The sequence below is a fragment of the Prionailurus viverrinus genome, chromosome A3 (genome assembly GCF_022837055.1).
Source record: "Prionailurus viverrinus isolate Anna chromosome A3, UM_Priviv_1.0, whole genome shotgun sequence".
Classification (NCBI taxonomy): domain Eukaryota; kingdom Metazoa; phylum Chordata; class Mammalia; order Carnivora; family Felidae; genus Prionailurus; species Prionailurus viverrinus.
The window spans coordinates 17,653,885-17,671,833 of NC_062563.1; the positions used below are offsets into that span (position 1 = coordinate 17,653,885).

At 43.4% G+C, this 17,949-nt stretch overlaps 1 protein-coding gene and 1 pseudogene across 1 annotated transcript in view; one reads left to right on the forward strand and one right to left on the reverse strand.

Moving 5' to 3' along the window:
* PTPRT (protein tyrosine phosphatase receptor type T) overlaps window positions 1-17,949 on the forward strand; it is a 795,219-nt gene that overhangs the window by 172,302 nt on the left and 604,968 nt on the right. The gene's annotated exons all lie outside the window — the stretch shown is intronic.
* Window positions 2,957-3,723, reverse strand: LOC125162977 (transcription initiation factor TFIID subunit 9-like; annotated as a pseudogene).

Sequence of the window (17,949 nt, forward strand, 5' to 3'; positions counted from 1 at the left end):
AGAGGTTTTAGGCAAGACTTTTTTTTAAAGCTTTGTTATTATATGTGTTTTTCTTCAATGAAAAATGATAGTAATTTCACTGGGACCATCAATGTGCCCCACTGAACAGGCCAAGGTATATCTTTGTAGCAGGGCAAGCTTTCAAATTCACTTCTCATTTTATTGCATGTATGAGTACAAAGGTGAGTTTAAAACAGTTTCTTTCATTTTATATCACCACATTGAGAAATAAAGAGGCAGAGTTTAAGGCTAGGTTTTATTAGTAAATGGTTCTGTATGTGCTAGAACATTTGAATTTATGATACCTTGGTGTAGACCCCTCTGTCCTGCCCCTGCAGTTGGATCTATGTTACACTGAGTCCCATCTATGCAAATATCCATCCCTATCTTGTGGACAGTTTCTTTACCAGGTTATCTTTTTTCAAGTAATTAAAAATTAATGCCTTCATAGATATCACTATCATATAATACATGGAATAAATATACAAAGTGGCCATATGTTAATGACCTTGTTTGCTTACCACTGCAAAGTAAAAAGCACTGGGCTTACCAAATGTTCAAACACGCCTTGAAGTGCATTAAAATGTCTCCTTTGAGGGCATTCTTTAGTAAAAGTAGGCTGTCCTTTTATTTTTATCTAAAGTAGATTCAGCCAAGTCTTCCCCAGTCTTCTGCCTGGTTTGTATGCTTTAATTTCAAAGGTGATTCTGAAACTGATCTTAAAGGAAGCTTGAAGCATGGTGTGTATGCATTTGATTGTGCCTCTTTATATTAACTTGTTGCCAAGATGTTTCCCTTTTTAGTCACAAAAAATTCTTCCTCCAGATCTTTAATTGTTTATCTAGGCTGGATTAGTCACATACTACTCCAAAGTGTAGTGGCTTAAACCAGCAAGGATTTATTGTCTCGCAGGCATGGGCTAGGGGATCATGGTGCAGCTTGATTGGGTGATTCTGGCTTGGGGGCTCTCACAGGCTGCAGTCATCCTAAGTCTAGTCTGAGGGAAGATCTCCCAAGTTCACTTACTCACTTGGCTGTTGGGCAGCCTTCAAAAGATCTTCTTAAAGGATCACTCACATGGCTGTTGGCCTCAGAGCCTCATTAGCTGTTGGCTGAAGATTTCATTTCTTTGGGAATGTGTGGCTCTCCAGAAAACAACTCAATAAGGTTGAGGGGGTGGGGAGGAAGAAAGGGAGAAAGGAGGAAGGAGAGGGAGGGAGGGGGAGGGAGGGGGAGGGGAGAGAAAGGAAGTAGAGAGGGGAAGGGGAGAGAGGGGAGGAGAGGGAGGGAAGGGCAAGAGAGAAGGGGAGGAAGAGTGGAGAGATGGACAGGGAGAGAGGGAGAGGGAGAGGGCAAGGAAGGTGGTAGTCTTTTTGTAACCTAATCTCGGAAGTAACAGCGTCATATCACTTTTGCTATTCTCCTTTTGTTAGACGTGAACAAGAGGTCTAACCCACTTTCAAAGGGTCAGGGTTAAACAAGAATGTAGATACCAGAAGAGTAAATCATTGGGGGCCATTTTAGAGACTGTCCACAGCAATTAGGGTCTCCAAACATCACCAAAAAGTGATGGGCATTTGCAGATACTGTCCAGGATTTTTCTGGCACAGGAAAAATTGAGGTTTAGCTCTTTGTAGCTCTACAATAATAAAAGTAGCATATTAAGTGTCTAAGTATATCTTATACTTCCCAGATTGACAGCTGCTTAATAATGAATCACTGATTGAATTTGAGGTAATGCTACCATCTTCTTCTCTGTCAAGTCCAATAAAGGGATTCTGAAGGACAGCGCCATGCTGGATACATGCCTCTCAGGTTGTAGGCTCTGAATTTCACTGTCTTACATCTTTTTAATAGTTTTGAGCATATGCTTCCTGTTTCCCATTTTTAGGCAACTATCCATCATCCTGATTGAAAACATAATTTTAAAAGTATTATGCTTCTAAAAAATAAATGAAGAGTGCCACTAAAACTTGCAAAACAAAACCCATTTTTTCAGTATTTCTGTGTTACTGAAAAATGCTCTATGGCAGGAAATAGAACCAAATATAGTTATGTGTTTGCCAACTGAATGTTTGATGGAACACAATTTTGTCAGGAACCTGAACTGATTTGTGAGTACTGATGAATTTGAGTAGAGTAAAAAGTAAAAAAATTAACATGGATTTGACACAGAAGGTGTGACTTACAACTGGGAAAATGGATAAATTGAACCTGGTCAAAATTAAAACTTTTGGTCTGCAAAAGCCCGTGTGAAGAGAATGAAAAGACAAGCTACAGAGTGGGAGAAAATATCTGCAAACCACATACGTGACAAAGGACTAGTGTCTAGAATATATAAAGAGTTCTTAGAACTCAACAGCAGAACAGCAACAACAAGAAAACCAAACAGCAACCAACAGTTCAATTAGAAAATAGGTGAAAGTTAATGAGCAGACATTTCACTGAAGAGGATATACAGACAGCAGATAAGCACATGAAAAGATGTTCAGTATCAGTAACCATTAGGGGAGTGCAAATCAAAACCACAGTGATCTATCACGACATACCAGAATGGCTAAAACAAAATGGTAGCACCAAATTTTAGTGAGGATGCAGAGCCCAGATCACTCCTTCATTGATGGTGGGTGTGGTCATAAAGACCAACATGAGGGATCCCTGTGGTGGTGGAAACATGCCATCTTGATTTTACCAGTGTCAGCATCCTGGTTGTGATATTGAATGATAGATTTTTTTTTCTTTTGATGAATGACAATTTTGTTTTTTACACTTAAAGTCTGATGAAAAATCCTATTAAAGAAAATCCAACATCTCAATCAGAAAGGATAACTGTATTTATTCATTAAATATCATCTAGGTGTTCTATAACACAACATGAAAACACCCGGCATGCATATTTAATATTGGTACAATGGATTCAAGACCAAGTGCACGTGGTACAAGCATCAAGGCTAGATTACAAATTGTCATAGTCATAGTCGTCATCCCCATCTTCTCATTTTCTTTTCAATGCATTTGATGATTCTTTGGCAGCATTTTGTGATGGACTCCATGTTAGTGGTTATAAGCATGTTTTTGGACCCAGTTAATTATGGATTGATTAATCAGAACATTGTGAATCATGGACATTGCAGGAATTGATGCTTTTACAGTTGGGGACTATGAAGTGGGTGTATGTGCAGTAGACCTTTGACCTGTGAGGGACACTGGAGTCCCTACTTTATTTGACACAGACGTGGTTTGTGGGGCTGGTGTGCCATGTGTGGGAGTACTTGGACTGCTATTATTCCCACAGAAGGAGATGCCTTTTTTTTTTTTTTGTAAACACTTAATTAAGTCTTTAGTTTGGAACAGTCAAGCAGAATATATCAGATGGTAACCTAGGGCCTTGCTGTGGCTTGATTAATGGCAAAGGAGTTTGATTTCTTTGCCTTGCAATATCTAATAAAACATCTCTTGGGGGAGGATAGAGGTAAAAGACTGATCAGCATTACACAGCATTGCCAATAGCGCATCATCTGCATCAACATTAGCTTTCTTAGCATGGCTTGAATATAATTTTACATTGTCTAGAATTGTGGTCACCTAACAGAAGGCAAATTCCAATGTCTGATTTCTAACTCTTGGCTCCTAGTCTGTAATCCCCACATCCTTCAGGATTTGTACCATCATCTGTGCATCTTTTGGCATGCTCTTGGGAAAAGCCATCTTGCCAGACTCCATGATAAGACTTCTTGAGCTAAATCACCCACATTAATGTATTTCAGTCCTGATCTGGATGCAAGTTCTTTGCCTGGCACGGGTTTTTCCAACCGCTGGTGTACCTGGGATTAGGATATTCGGAAGCAACATGGTCCTCACTCTTGCATGATAGTTTTGCACAAAGTTATCTTTGGGGAAGCAGAGTAAAAGATACATAGGATCTATTATTTCTTAGAACTTGTGGAAGTCTATAATTATCTCAAAATAGTTTTAATTAAAAAGAATTAACACTTATGTTCAAAGTGACAAGCTGAGTTCTCAGCCCAAACCAGTAGGGCCTTTCTGGGCAAGGATCAGCAGCCCTTCTTCTGAGGTAGAGTGCTCTGTTCAAGACCTCTTATACTGCTGGATTTCCTGGTAATATCAAACTACCAATTCTTAAAGCCCCTCTCTACTCTCAAAATATTCTGCACTCCAAGCTTTAGTGAAACAAAACAAAATAGATTGCCTCAACTTTTGTGTTGACTCATCGATTCAACGCGTACTTAGGAAGCATTTATTGTGTGCTAAGGATCAAGGCAGTTGCTGTGAATAGGTAGAAATCTAGAAGTGGTCTCTGCCCTTGTGGTGTTTTCATTCTAGTGGAGAAGACCAGGAAGAACAGCCTCACAAATAAAACCAAAAGCATGTCTGAGAGCATGGGGGAAGTCAGGGAGGAAGTAAGTTTGAGCTGGGCTATGGAGAGTGAACTAGGTGAAGCACAGGGAAGAGGAAACAGTGTGGGCAAAGGCCCTGAGACAGAAAGGATCACAACTCATTAGGCATACTTGAAAACAGATGTATGTATCTCGAGCCTGTGCAGCGAGAGGGGCAGTGGCAGCAGACGAGGCTGAACAGACAGACGGGCCACTTCACTCATGGTATTTGAGGCCACATAATGGAATGTAGTTGTTACCTTAGGAAGATAAGTTGGGCTACAGGGTGGAGAATAGATCTGAAGAGGGCAGAAGTAGAAGCAGGGTTAGAAAGGCTTATGCATATTGTACAAATGATTTAAAGCTCTTTCCTTTTTGTTGATTGAAACTTAGCATACGATACGGCAAAGTACATTGACTTTAATATATGAAAGTATGTTAAACTCGCTTTTGATTTTCATCATAATTTGAGATTCTTTGGGATTTTCTCCATACACAATCACATAGTCTATGAATAATGAAAGCTTTATTACTTCCTTTCCAATCCTTGTATCTCTTATGTCTTTTTCTTGCCCCATTGCAGTAGCTTGAACATCCAGTAAAATGGGGGAAAGCATTCAGTATTTTACTGTTGATTGTGATGTTTACTATGTTTTGATACTTGTTATCAGATTAAAGCACTTGCCCACTGTTCTTAGTTCGCTAAGAGTTTTATCGTGGATAGATGCTGACTTTCATCAAATGCTTCCTTGGCATCTCTTGAGATTCTTACTTGATTTTTATCTTTTAGTCTGTTAATACGATGAGTTATACTGATTAATTTTCTAATATTAAACTGATCTTGTAGTCTTGGAATAAATGCAGTGTGGTCATGATCTATTACTCATTTTATGTATCACTGGATTTGGTTTGCTAATATAATGTATAGGATTCTTATCTCTGTTTATGAGAGATTGAACTGAAAGTTTCTTTTCTTGTGTTATCCTTGTAAGGTCTTGGTGTGACAGTTATCATAGGCTCATAAAATGAGTTTGGAAGTATTCTGTGAAAGACTTTGTGTAAAGGTGGTATTCCCGTGGAACCATTTATGCATGTAAAAATTCAAGCTTATTTTACATTCTGTCTTCAAGTTGAATTTTGTCCCAGGAAGGCATTCTATCTAAAAACTGTCACTTTGTAGATCCCCTCAGAGGTTGCTCTGTATTTCTTGGGGTTCCCTCTGTCTGTGCTTAAGAAATACATGATTAAGATGTTCGAAATATCTAGAATAGTGCCTGAAATGTGATAACCAATAAATTTGCCCTCTTTCTCTCTGTGCATATTCTCTCCCTGACACAAAAATACCCACCTGTAGTGGCCTATGATGGGTCCCAACATGAAGCCACCAATTCTGTTATCAGAGCCCAGTGGCTACCTGCTTGAGTCAGGATTGTGGCTTCTAGGGATGGTGATGGTGGCCCGTGGTCTAATGAGACCTTGCCATGTTCTGTTGCTCCAGAGTCCTTTCTCAAAGGGCTGCTGTTTAGGCTTGCCAATGCTAACTCTGTCTTTGCACTGGATATGGCAGAACATAGAAGTAGCCCTATGGGGGCGAGGGGTGGTGGGTTGGATGAAGCCACTTTTTCAGTTCCTTTCCATAAAGGGGGGCATTCACCTCTTCAACTCCCCCCACAAGCTGAGCAGGCAGTTGTGGGTAAGTCTCTCCTTTTAATCCATCTGGATGCCTTTTCCTTGAGAGCAGTGAATGTTTGTAGTAACTTTAGCCATTTGGGTCACTTTGGTCATTTGGGCAGCTTAGAGAGGAATTGGGTATCTCCCCCTTCCCACCCTGCACACAGGGATGTTCGGAGGAGAGAAATTTGCAAAATAACAATATCTCTAAAGCCCCATCTCCCTCCCTTTGCTCTCTCACTGTGGCTGGTAGCATAGCAACTGATGGAGCTGCCTGGACTCAGGTTGCCCTGATTTGCGTGTTTCTTCCCTCCCTCCCTCCCACCTCCTTTCCCTTTACTCCAGCTTTCCTCAGACGTGTTCTGTTAAGACGGCTGCCATGTTTTCCCCCTGGTGCTTGTTGAGTGTGGGTTGCCTGTCCCAGTGGGAGATTAGCGGCTCCCTCATGCATAAAGCTGAAATTGATTTCATCGCATGTGCTACATGAGCCCCAGATGCCCGAGTGCTGCTCAGATGCTCAGAGTGGAGATGGCAGGAGGCTTGAGAAATGGTGGAATGGCCTTATAATGGAGGGGGCTGTGGGATGGGGAGAGAGACAAGGTGGGAGGCCATAAGGGATGGGAGAAAGAGGGGAATAACTCACATTTATTCGGGGCCTGTCATGTTTCAGAGATTTGCATTTGGTCTTCTCAAGGGCCCAGTGAGATATCTGTTTCCCTGGTTTTACACATGAAGAAACTGAGGTTGAGGGGGAATTAATTAACTTGCCCAGAGTTGTAAAATTAAGAGAGAGGTTATAAGCCAAACTCTGTCTGTCTCACTGCCCATTGTAAGTGAAAATGAATACGAAAATGCAAAGGGATGGAGTCCAGAATATTGGGCCTTGTGCACAGAAGCCATGTAGCGCTCTGGGATGCCGGGCAGGGAGCCTGAGGTAGATGGCACTTGTGTGGGCCAGGCAGACATCATGGAGGTCAGAGCACGACTGTGGCTCCACAGGCATGCATGTGCCAGGACTCACCTGACCTGGTGAATCTTAGTCTTGTGCTAATACTGGTCCCATCCCCCTTGCTGCCTTTTTCAATTCAATCAGTGACCAAATCCTGGCCAGTCACCTAAATCTGTGTCTAGTCCGCTGCCTCTCTAGCCCCATGACCATTACCTTGGCCCAGCATCTATCATTTCTCTCTCAGCGATCGACATGATGTCCCCTGACTCTCATGTCTCTCCTTCAGACCTATTCTTCACCCTGCACTGAGGAGTTGTCCAGAAGGAACAGGTGCCCGTGTCACATCCCTGCTTACAAAGCCTCAGGATGAGGCCCAGGATCCTCAGGAAGACCCTTGCTTATCTGGTCCATGTTGACTTCTCCAGTTGCCTTTTTGCCATTCCTTCCCACCCCTATCTATGTTTCAGCAGGTGATGCTATTCTTCAATGACCCAGTCTCTCCTCATCTCTGTGAAGGCCCTTCCCTCCCAGGTGCCCATTAGTTTCTCTTCTTCTTTCATGACTTCATGATCTGATGTCTCCAGGAAGTCTTCCCTCATTTCCTCCATCTGATTCCCTCCTCCAAGTACTTCCCTAGGGCCACTGTAACTAATTACCACACACTCAATGGCATAAAACATGAAAATTCATTATCTTACAAATATGGAGCTCAGAAGTCAAATGGATTAGCAGGGCTGCATTTCTTTGGGCTCCAGGGGAGAGACTGTTGCCTTGCTTTTTACAGTTTGTAGAGGCTACTTGGCATTCCTCGCTAGTGGCCCATTCCTCCGTGTTCAAAACTACCTGTTCATCATCTTTCTACCCCTCTCTGACTCTGATTCTTCTGCCTTCCTCTTTCACCTATAAGGAGCCTTCTGATTACATTGGGCCCGCCTTGATATTCCAGGATACTCTCCCTGCTCAGGATCCTTAACATCATCACATCTTTGAAGATGTTTTTGCCCTGTAAAGTTCTGGGGAGCAGGATGTGGACATCTTTATTTTTAATTTGTTTAATTTTTTAAGTTTATTTATTTTGAGAGACAGAGCAGAGGAGGGGCAGAGAGAGAGAGAGGGAGAGAGAGAGAGAATCTCAGGCAGGCTCTGTGCTGTCAGTGCAGAGCCCTATGTGGGGCTCGAACTCACAAACCATGAGATTATGCCTTGAGCTGAAACCAAGAGTCAGATGCTTAACTGACTGAGCCACCCAGCCCACCACCCTCCCCCCCTCCCCCCCTCCCCCGCCCTGGACATGGACATCTTCTGAGGACCACTATGCTGTGTACCACACTCTGTGTCATCAAGACCCTGGCCTGCCACTGTCCAGGCTTTTTCACTTGATTCTAGTGTATTGATTCCTACATCTCTTTCCCTCCCTAGTCTCTTAGATTCCTCCAAGGTAGAGGCAGTTGCTTTGACTCACTGTCTTCAGAACATAGAACCAGCCCTCAGTACTTGTTCATTGAAACACAAAAAAACCTTATCTCCCTGGCTCTTATCTGCCCACCTCACTCTCCCCCTGGCTCTCATCTGCCTGCCTCACTCTCTAGCTGCCCTGGGTGTGGAGAACAGTGGGGCAGTTCAGTGCAAGTGTTAAACCCCCAGACCCGAGCGGGCCATCCCAGGTATCCCAGTGCTATCCCGGCTGCAGGACTTTGGGCAGCTTGCTCAACCTCGGTGCCTTTGTGTCCTCACGTGCAGAGCGGAGATAATTATAATGTCTTCCTCTGTCAGTGAGGATCCGGGAAGGAAACCCCAAACCATGGTAGGTATTTCAGACAGACAGTTTTATTGAAGGGAATCACACACATGTTGGGAGGTTGCCAGAGCAAATGTTGGGACACTAAGGTGGCCAGGAATTGCAGGAAGCATCTGTCACACCCGGGGCCATGGTAACACAAGGGAATAGGAGTATGGAGCAAGGGCCCCACTGGGGGATGCTTGGTCCTCCGAGGAGGGAGGCCACAGACGGTACTGCATCTGTGGGGGCAGATGGGAGATTGCAGAGCATCTTCTTCCCTCTTCCACCTTTCTAGTCTCCACATACAGCCTCCCACTGGGAGCGCTGAGCCAAAGCTGGCAAGGGAATCCAAAATGCAGTTTGTAGAATCCCTGCCCCAGAATCACAGAGCCAGTTACAATAGGGTGGCCTTGAAGCCAAAGGTCTGGGGGTAAGTAACTGGCACATATCTTTGGTTTCCTCATCTGTAAAATGGATACTATGATAGTACTTGCCTCAGAGTGTGATAGGAGGAATAAATGAGTTCATATGTGTAAATCCTGGGGTAGAGCTGGCACATGGTGCTGAGAGAGCATTTGTCCCTTGTCCCATGGAATAATAATAGCTCTCTGCATCCCACAGGTGTTACTGACTTGGATGTCTCTGGAACTCAGACACCCAAACTGGCTAAGGCCCGAGTTTCTTCCACCCAATTCTCCATAGCTAGACTGCTGGGAAAGGGTGGGGCAGAGAGTCAGATGATGCCGGATCATGGGCCTGTGCTGTTCTACGACAAGATGCTTCTGTGACATGGCCTCTAATTCTGAAGGTTTAGATTCTAGGCTCTTCCCTCGAGGAGATAGACTCTTGATTAGCAGTCAAGGAAAGAAAGGCTCTTCTGGAATGATAACTCTGTTCTTAATTTTGGGAAGTGGCCCAGCAAAGAGTAATCTCAAAAATATCAATATGCTGGGGGAAACAGAGGAGCAGGGCACAGACAGAGTGTTACAGATCATGAAATCTCGCCTGGTGCTAAGTCGCTATTGAATTATGCGTTTTTAAATGACTTCACTGGTTGCAACATGACTGTGTTAAGTAGACCGAGGCCAAGCTCTTAAATGTACTTGCTTGTGGAAATGTTGGCAGGAGTACACTCTGACATTGCTGCAGCCCCTCTTCATCCTGACACAGGAAAGGGAATGCATTTAATAGAATCTTTGTGTCTTTCTATGGGGGCCACAAAATGAGGGTACCAACTAAGTTTCCTCCCAACTTAGTGCCAACTAAGTGCACTTGCAATGTGCTGGGACTGTTTAAGACTACTGATTAGAATACCTGATGTTATCCTCATGGCAATCCACATGAGGGAGGTGTTGTTATCACCCCCATTTTACAGATGAGGAAACTGAGTCACAGAGAAGTAACTTGCCCTGGTTTTCATAATGGCTTACTTTGGATTTCTCCAAAACCAGACCCTGCAACAGCATTTTGCAAGTAGTTTATTTGGGAATGGAAGAGAACACTGGTAGAGGAGGAGAGTTAGTGAAGCAGGAAAGGAAGGAAGGCTTCTCCTAAAGGATGCATGAATGAGCTGGTAGTTCTGGGAGGTATTTGATGCTCATTCCCACTAGTGATCCCTTAAAAGACTGAAAAGGGGCACCTGGGTGGCTCAGTCAGTTGAGCATCTGACTTTGGTTCAGGTCACGGTCTCACAGTTCATGAGTTCAAGCCCCACATCGGGGTTGCTGCTGTGAGCACTGAGCCTGCTTGGGATTCTCTCTCTCTCTCCTTCTTTCTCTGACCCCCCTACCTCCCAAAAATAAACAAACATCAAAAAAAAAAAAAAGACTGAGTAGAGCAGGCCCATTGTTCCACCAAGGATCAAAGAAACTGGGGTGTTTATCCACCTCCTCATATTCCTCATTGGGAAAGAGTTGTACCTGGGAGTGATAACACCCTGGCATGCCCAGTCTACCCTACAGTGGAGCCATCAAACTCTGGCAGCTGTACAAAGCTACCAGCCAGGGAAATGCAGGTGCTGGAGGTAGGAAGTCATCAGCTCATGGTGGTATTATCCACCAAAACCACACGTGACCTCTAGATAAGTCAAGAGAACTTTGTCTGGGTGCCACCAGAATCAGCTGCATTTGGCTAAAAGGTAGCTGAGCCATAGAAAAAAGAATTGCCTAGAATCCTAAGAACTAGCAGTACTTGTGCCAGAAAAGGGAAGAGTAAATGTCCATGGATGGCCTTCCATGCTGGGGAGGTAAAACTGCTGAAGTATTGTGACTCCAGGATCAAGCCCACCATAGAGCAGGTGCTGTGATAGGATCTGGGGACATAGGCAAAAATGGCTTGGCCTCTGTCCTTGAGACAGATCCATCAACAAGTAGTCTATGTGTGCTGTACAAATTTTGTGATGAATTTGTGCCCAGGGGGTACTGAGGACCGTGTCAATTACAGAGGATGCTGTTGGTGCCCGATCCCCAGGACGATGCACCCTTCCCCTAGTGGCCATGGGTGCGGCTAAAGCCTCACAGTTGCCCCTTGTACTGGATTTAATATTGATTGTTCCCCCCAAATTCATGTTTTTCCTAGAGTCTCAGAACATTTCCACATTTGGAAATAAGGAGGGTCTTTTCATATGTAATTTATTAAGTTAAAATGAGGTCATACTAGAGTAGAGTGGGTGCTCATCCAGTAAGATTGGAGTCCATCAGAAAAGGGAAATCTGGATGTAGGGACACAGACAGATGGAGAAGATGGCCATGTGAAGACACAAATGGAAATTAGACTGACACATCTAAAATCCAAGGAAGATTGAGGACTGCTAGCAAACACCAGAAGGTAGAAGAGGCAGAGAAGCATTCTGCCCTGGAGGCTTCAGAGGGAGCATGTCCCTGCTGACACCTTGATTTCAGTCGTCTCACTTCTAGAACTATGAGAGCATAAATTTCTGTTGGTTTAAGCCACCCATTTTGTGGTACATAGTTATAGAAGTCCTAGGAAATGACTGCACCCTTTGCAGGGTAACTGTTCTCAGCCACACAGGAGCTGCTTGGCTGACGGGCAGTGCCTGCACCCCCAGAGCAGCCTGTTTCTGGTTAATGACACAACGGTGCAAATGGCTGATGCCCTTGCCTCAGTGAGGGACAAGTGAGGTTGTGCACTTAATGCTCCAGAGCTCCAAACTACATCCATGTTTGGCTTCCTGACCTTTCTCCTACCATGCCTCCTACTAAAAACTCCTCCAATCAATGACTTGCACAGAATCCTTGTCTCAAGCTTTGTTTCTTGGGACCTTGGGCTAACACAACCACAGAACACAGAGAACACAACTTTGAGGTGATATCCAGGAAGGCATCCCAGAGGAGAGCTCTCTTGAAGGACAAGGGAAGGTGAGTCACCTGGAGAAGGGGGAAGAGTGAGAGACTATTTCAGAGAAATTCCATGTGTCCAAAAGATAAATCCTGTTAGTATCTGAATTCCCCCATCCTAAAGTTAGGATTTTGATTCATCTCAAGGTGGACTGGGGCCTTTCTTCAAGTGATCTTTTCTCTTAGGAAGGGCAAGCAGACATTGTATTTCTTGCATTTTTTAGGAAGAGTCTGAGAGTGTCTTTCTGTTAGCTGTGCAACTGTACCACAACTTAGCTGGCTCTAAAATTCTTGGGTCATGAAACATCCTCTTAAAACCCGTGTGCGTGTATTATGTTATTATGGTTGGGGACCTCTCCCTCTGCCCTCATCCTAAGGCTGCGTGGGCCCCAGTCCTGGCTTCTTGAATGACTAGGTGTTGGACATTGGGAAAGTTAATCTGCGTCTCTTTCTTCTCTTAAGTAAAACGTGAATCATAATAGTATCTACCCATAGAGTTGCTATGAAGATGGTGAGTTAATATTCTAAGTCAGTAAGAAACAGTGACAGGTGCATAAAATTTTGCAGTTACATATTAGTTGCCACTGCAGTCATTTGGGATTATTACTACTACTTTCACCAGTTTCACCATTACATCACAGTATCTCGAATTGAAATGCTGAGGTCTGAGAACCAATTGTTTAGTCTTTTTTGTTTTGATGGAGATCTCTGTGTCTCTAGATGCTTGGGGGAACTTTTCTTTAGTCTTGTATTTCAACGTATTATCAGTTTGTGCTTAATTTTGAGTTTCATCGTTGATTTTTCCGGGAGCCCACTATGTTCTTCATCCTCTGTAAACTCAGTGCTCCATTTATTTCAAAGAAATTTTCTTTAGGTATGTCTTTGATTATTGTTCTGTTCCACATATTTGATGTCTTCTCCCCAGACACTTCCAATCCTTAGTTTGAATGTCCATCCACTATTTTCTGTGATAATCTCCTTCTTGTTCTTTTTTATTTCTTCATGGCAACTCCAAACTCTTATTTAGGGGAAACTTATAAAATGTTTTCTTTTGCATAAGACATCAAAAATTATTGACTGTATGTTAGGCTAGGGCACAGAGACTAATTCTGGTAGGCATGTTTTAGTAAATTAGTGCTATGTCTACTTGTGCCTTCTGCTCAGGGACCTCATGAGTCCATGCCATGGAAGGAGAAGGTGGGGTCTCTGGTTGACAAGACACAGGTTAGAGTCAGTGAACATATGCACATAGAATCCTTACAGTTCCTGGTGGAGACTTTAGATACTTTTCTAATTAGAACTGTAGAACCATCTTTCATTCTAAAGATGAAAACATTGAGAGTCTCAAAGATTGAGTGGTCTGTCCAGGGTCACAGAGCTGGTTAGTGGAAAGGCAGGTCAAAGAAGGATTTGGACCCTGATCTCCAGCTAGTCTCCCTTTTTCTTTTTGATCCTTAATTCATTATTGTATGAAACAGTGTTGTGTGCCAGTCAGTAGAATATCTAACAAGCATGATGCTTTGAGCATCCATTATGTGCCCTGTGGTCGTACAGCTGAGTAGTTATGAAGCAGAATTAAAAAGAAAAATGGGCCCGGTTTGATTAAAAGTAAAAGGAAAGATGTTCTAATCGGGAAAACTGGCATGTGCAAAAGTGTGGAGGTGGGAATAATAAAGTAGTATGAGGGTATGTGTGTATGTTGGTGGGTAGAATGGGGTGGGGGCATTCTTGCAGACTCTTCATGGGTCAGTCAATAGTGATGCAGTTAGGTGATCAGATAGGGGGCAGCGGGTGGTGGAAAGCATCAGAGGCCAGGTTATATCCACCTTAAACATGTCGAGGGTCACTTTACGTCCTAGCAACATTCAGTTTTTCTCCAAAGGTTTGATTTCTGTCTGGAGCAGACAATGCATACGCACAAAGCTTGCTCTCTAGCTATTTGAAGCACTTTTGCTGTCTGTAGGAATTTCTGGGGAGCCAAACTGTTACAAGTGCTCACAGCGGGAAAAAGAAAGATAGAATTGGTCTGGAGATTGCTGCCTGAGGACAAGGCAGAATTATATTAAGGGGTCACCTCACCACCTACGTGTTGAAGGAGAGCCTTGGCAGATCCAGGGCAGTTGCTGCCCAGGACTTATGTGTGGGTGGCTCACAGAGTCTTGTCCTTGAAGTGCTTTGATGCCTGGTTGGAAGGGGCCAGTGCAGTCTCCGAGTTCAGCTCCCGGAAGGCCAGACCTTGTCCCTCTGGATTTGGTTCCAGACTTTGTCAGCAGAGAGTGTCACCAAATGTGAAAAACTTATTCCTAGCTACACAGTTGATGGTTCAGGATCAAGTAGATAAAGGGGGTTCGTGGTTTCATATGTGAAAAGCCTCATGGATGAGAACTGGTGTGTCCTGAAAAATAATAGGAATTCAAGCATCTGATGATGTTGATAGAATTATTTGGAGATAAATGATAGGTGATTAGAGGCTCCTTCCTCCAGGTATTCTGGGGTTCATCTCTCGGTAAAATTTAGTGGCATTCTTCCCACCTGCTGGGCCACAGGCAAGCCATATTTTTGTTTATTTTCCTTAAACTTTTTAAAAATCATTGACATATAGCACAATACTGGAAGTGCAGTTTGATGAGTTATACAACCCTAGTCAAGATACAGAAATTTTTATTACCTTAGAAAGTTTTCTCAAGTTCCCTTCCAGGCAGTCACCTCAACCAGAGGGAACACTATTCTTATTATTTAATTACCCAAATCAGTCTGCAGTGCATTTCAACACTCCAGAAAGTTCTTTTATGCCTTATCCCAGTGAGTACCTGCTCCCACAGGTATGTAATTTGTTTATCACCATAGGTCAATGTTGCCTCTCCTTGAGCTTTTCATATAAATGGAATCGTTATGCGTTCTTCTTTTCTCCTCCTTTTGCCTAACATAATTTTGGGATTCACTCATGCTGTGTGTCAGTAGTTTGTTCCTTTTTCCTTGCTGTACGGTATTCTGCTGTACGGATGCACATCATTTGGTTGATCCAGAAGCACGCACCTGGGCTCCTCCAGTTTCCTCCTCCTCCTCAGCTTCTGAATTACCTTCTTATTACTTCTCTTTCTGGCAGTCCTTGAGTGAAAGCTAGAATGTGAGCTCTGGCAGCCAGGGTTGTGTCTGTTGTGTTTACCACTGGATCCTCAGCGCTCCAAACAGCATGTGACTGATAGCAGGTGTTCAGTGTTTGTAGGATGAGTGGATTAAGAGTGTTCTGAGCACCTAGTTTTAGTTGCTTACCACTCTGAGCCTGTATGGTATCTTCCCAAACAACTCAGATCGACAGGACCCCCAAGACATTCTCTCTTTGCTTGTAAACGTAACATGAATTTAAGGCCCAAGGGTTGTGAGCTTTGTCTCTGCAAGAGCTTCCCTCTGCACCAGGTTAGGTCCCTTCGTAGACCTCATTAACTGTCTCTACCACCCCCATCATGACCTTTCCCTTCCACTTTATTGGCATTGCTGCTTTAATTGACTGCCTTATGCTCTCATTCCATGGGTCCGGAGAGCCTGCATTTCTCTCTACCACTAAAGTCCCCATACCCAGCACTCTGTCTGGCACATGAGAAGCAGAGAGTACATACTGGTTGGGGTTTCTTTCACAGAGAGTTCTGTAAGGTTGTTCACCTCAAGACCATGACCTTGAGAAGAGAAGGATGCATTTGAAAACAAAGCCTCTGTTATATAATGCATGATTGTGTGCCCCCTGCCCTTTCCAAATTCGCATGTTGAAGCCCTAACCCCTGATGTGATGGTATTAGGAAGGTGGAGGCCTTTGGGAGGTGATTAGGTTTAGATGAAGTCATGTAGGTAGAGCTCCCATTATGGGATTTGTGCCCTTATAAGAGGAGGAAGAGACCAGCTCCTCTCCCTCTCCCTCTCCCTGTCCCTGTCCCTGTCCCTCTCACTCCACCATGGGAGGGCATAACAAGGAGATAATCTGCAAACCAAGAAGAGGGGTTCTCACCAGGAACTGAGTTATCTGGCACCTTAATCTTGGTCTTCGTAGCCTCCAGAGCTCTAAGAAATAAAGGCCTGTTGTTTAAGCCACCCAGCCTTTGGTATTTTGTTATAGCAACACAAACTACTAAGGCAGCCTTCGTAGAAGATTTCTAGTTAGGATATAGCATCTCATGGGTAGGGTCATGTCTTCATCCGTAAAATATTTTAGCCCAAATGTTGAAACTATTAATGTGTTAGGTGGGTCATGGCCATGAGGGACTTAGACATTTACTTCACATTATCCCATGGAAATCTTAGAATGTTTATTTTCACCCAGATGTTTGGGACCCTGGGAGCCTAGAAGCACTAGATATGTGAAGTTTACACCAAGTTCCATTTCCTTACTGATTGTACTCCTGGCTTTAGCCCCTGCATCAAAGGGTGGCTTCAGGGTCTCAAAGAAGTGTAAAGTATTATGGGCATGTGGTGCATAAGCAGGATCTCTGTGCTTTGCCTTTATTCTCAGCATAGCCTCTTCAAGGGTTCATGTATAGGCTTCAGAAGTGTTCATGAATTCCTGAAATGGTGGGCATATGTGCATTTTTCTGGGAAAAGAGTCTGAAATTTCTCACCAGATCTTTGCAAGGGCCTATGTATCCTCAAAAGTTAAAAACTACTTGCATAGACTCCCTTGAAAGATCCTTCTGGTTAATTGCTTAAACATCTGAAGTACGAGAAGAAAAAGGGAGGAGCAGGAATTCTGCTAGGGCCCAAAGTTCTAATGTTCCGCCCCCACCTTCTAGTAAACAGACCCTCCCTGGCCTTGGTTCCCTTTCTGATGACTCCAGTTGTTGGATTAGATGGCCTCATATTTCTTGCATTGTGTGCTTGAGTAGTTCGTTTCAGAGAGAACTGACAAACCTGATATTTCTGTTCATTTAAAAAAAGAGAGGTGCTTACAAAAAAAAATAGTGTGTCTCATATCCCTACTTCTCTTTGAACCACTCATGCATGTGACTTATAAAGAATCCAAAGTCTATAAAGAACTAATCAAACTCAACACCCAAAAAACAAATAATCCAGTGAAGAAAATGGGCAGAAGACACGAACAGACACTTTTCCAAAGAAGATATCCAGATGGCCAACAGACACGAAAAGATTACTCACCATCACTCATCATCAGGGAAATACAAATCACAACCACAATGAGATACCACCTCACACCTGTCAGAATGACTAAAATTAACAACACAGGCAACAACAGATGTTGGCGAGGATGCAGAGAAAGGGGAACATTTTTGTACTGTTGGTGGGAATGCAAACTGGTGCAGCCACTCTGGAAAACAGTATGGAGGTTCCTCAAAAAATTAAAAGTAGAACTACCCTATGACCCTGCAATCGTACTACTAGTTATTTATCCAAAGAATACAAAAATGCTGATTCAAAGGGGCACATGCACCCCAATGTTTATAGCAGCACCATCGACAATAGCCAAAGTGTGAAAAGAGCCCAAATGTCTACTGACTGATGAATGGATAAAGAAGATGTGGTGTACACACACACACACACACACGCACGCGCGCACACACACACACACACAGTGGAATATTACTCAGTGGTCAAAAGAATGAAATCTTGCCATTTGCAACAATATGGATGGAACTAGAGTGTATTACGCTAAGTGAGATAAGTCAGAGAAAGATAACATAGGACTTCACTCATATGTGGAATTTAAGAAGCAAAACATGAATATAAGGGTAATGGAAGGAAAAATAAGATAAAAACAGAGATGGAGGCAAACCATAAGAGACTCTTAAATAC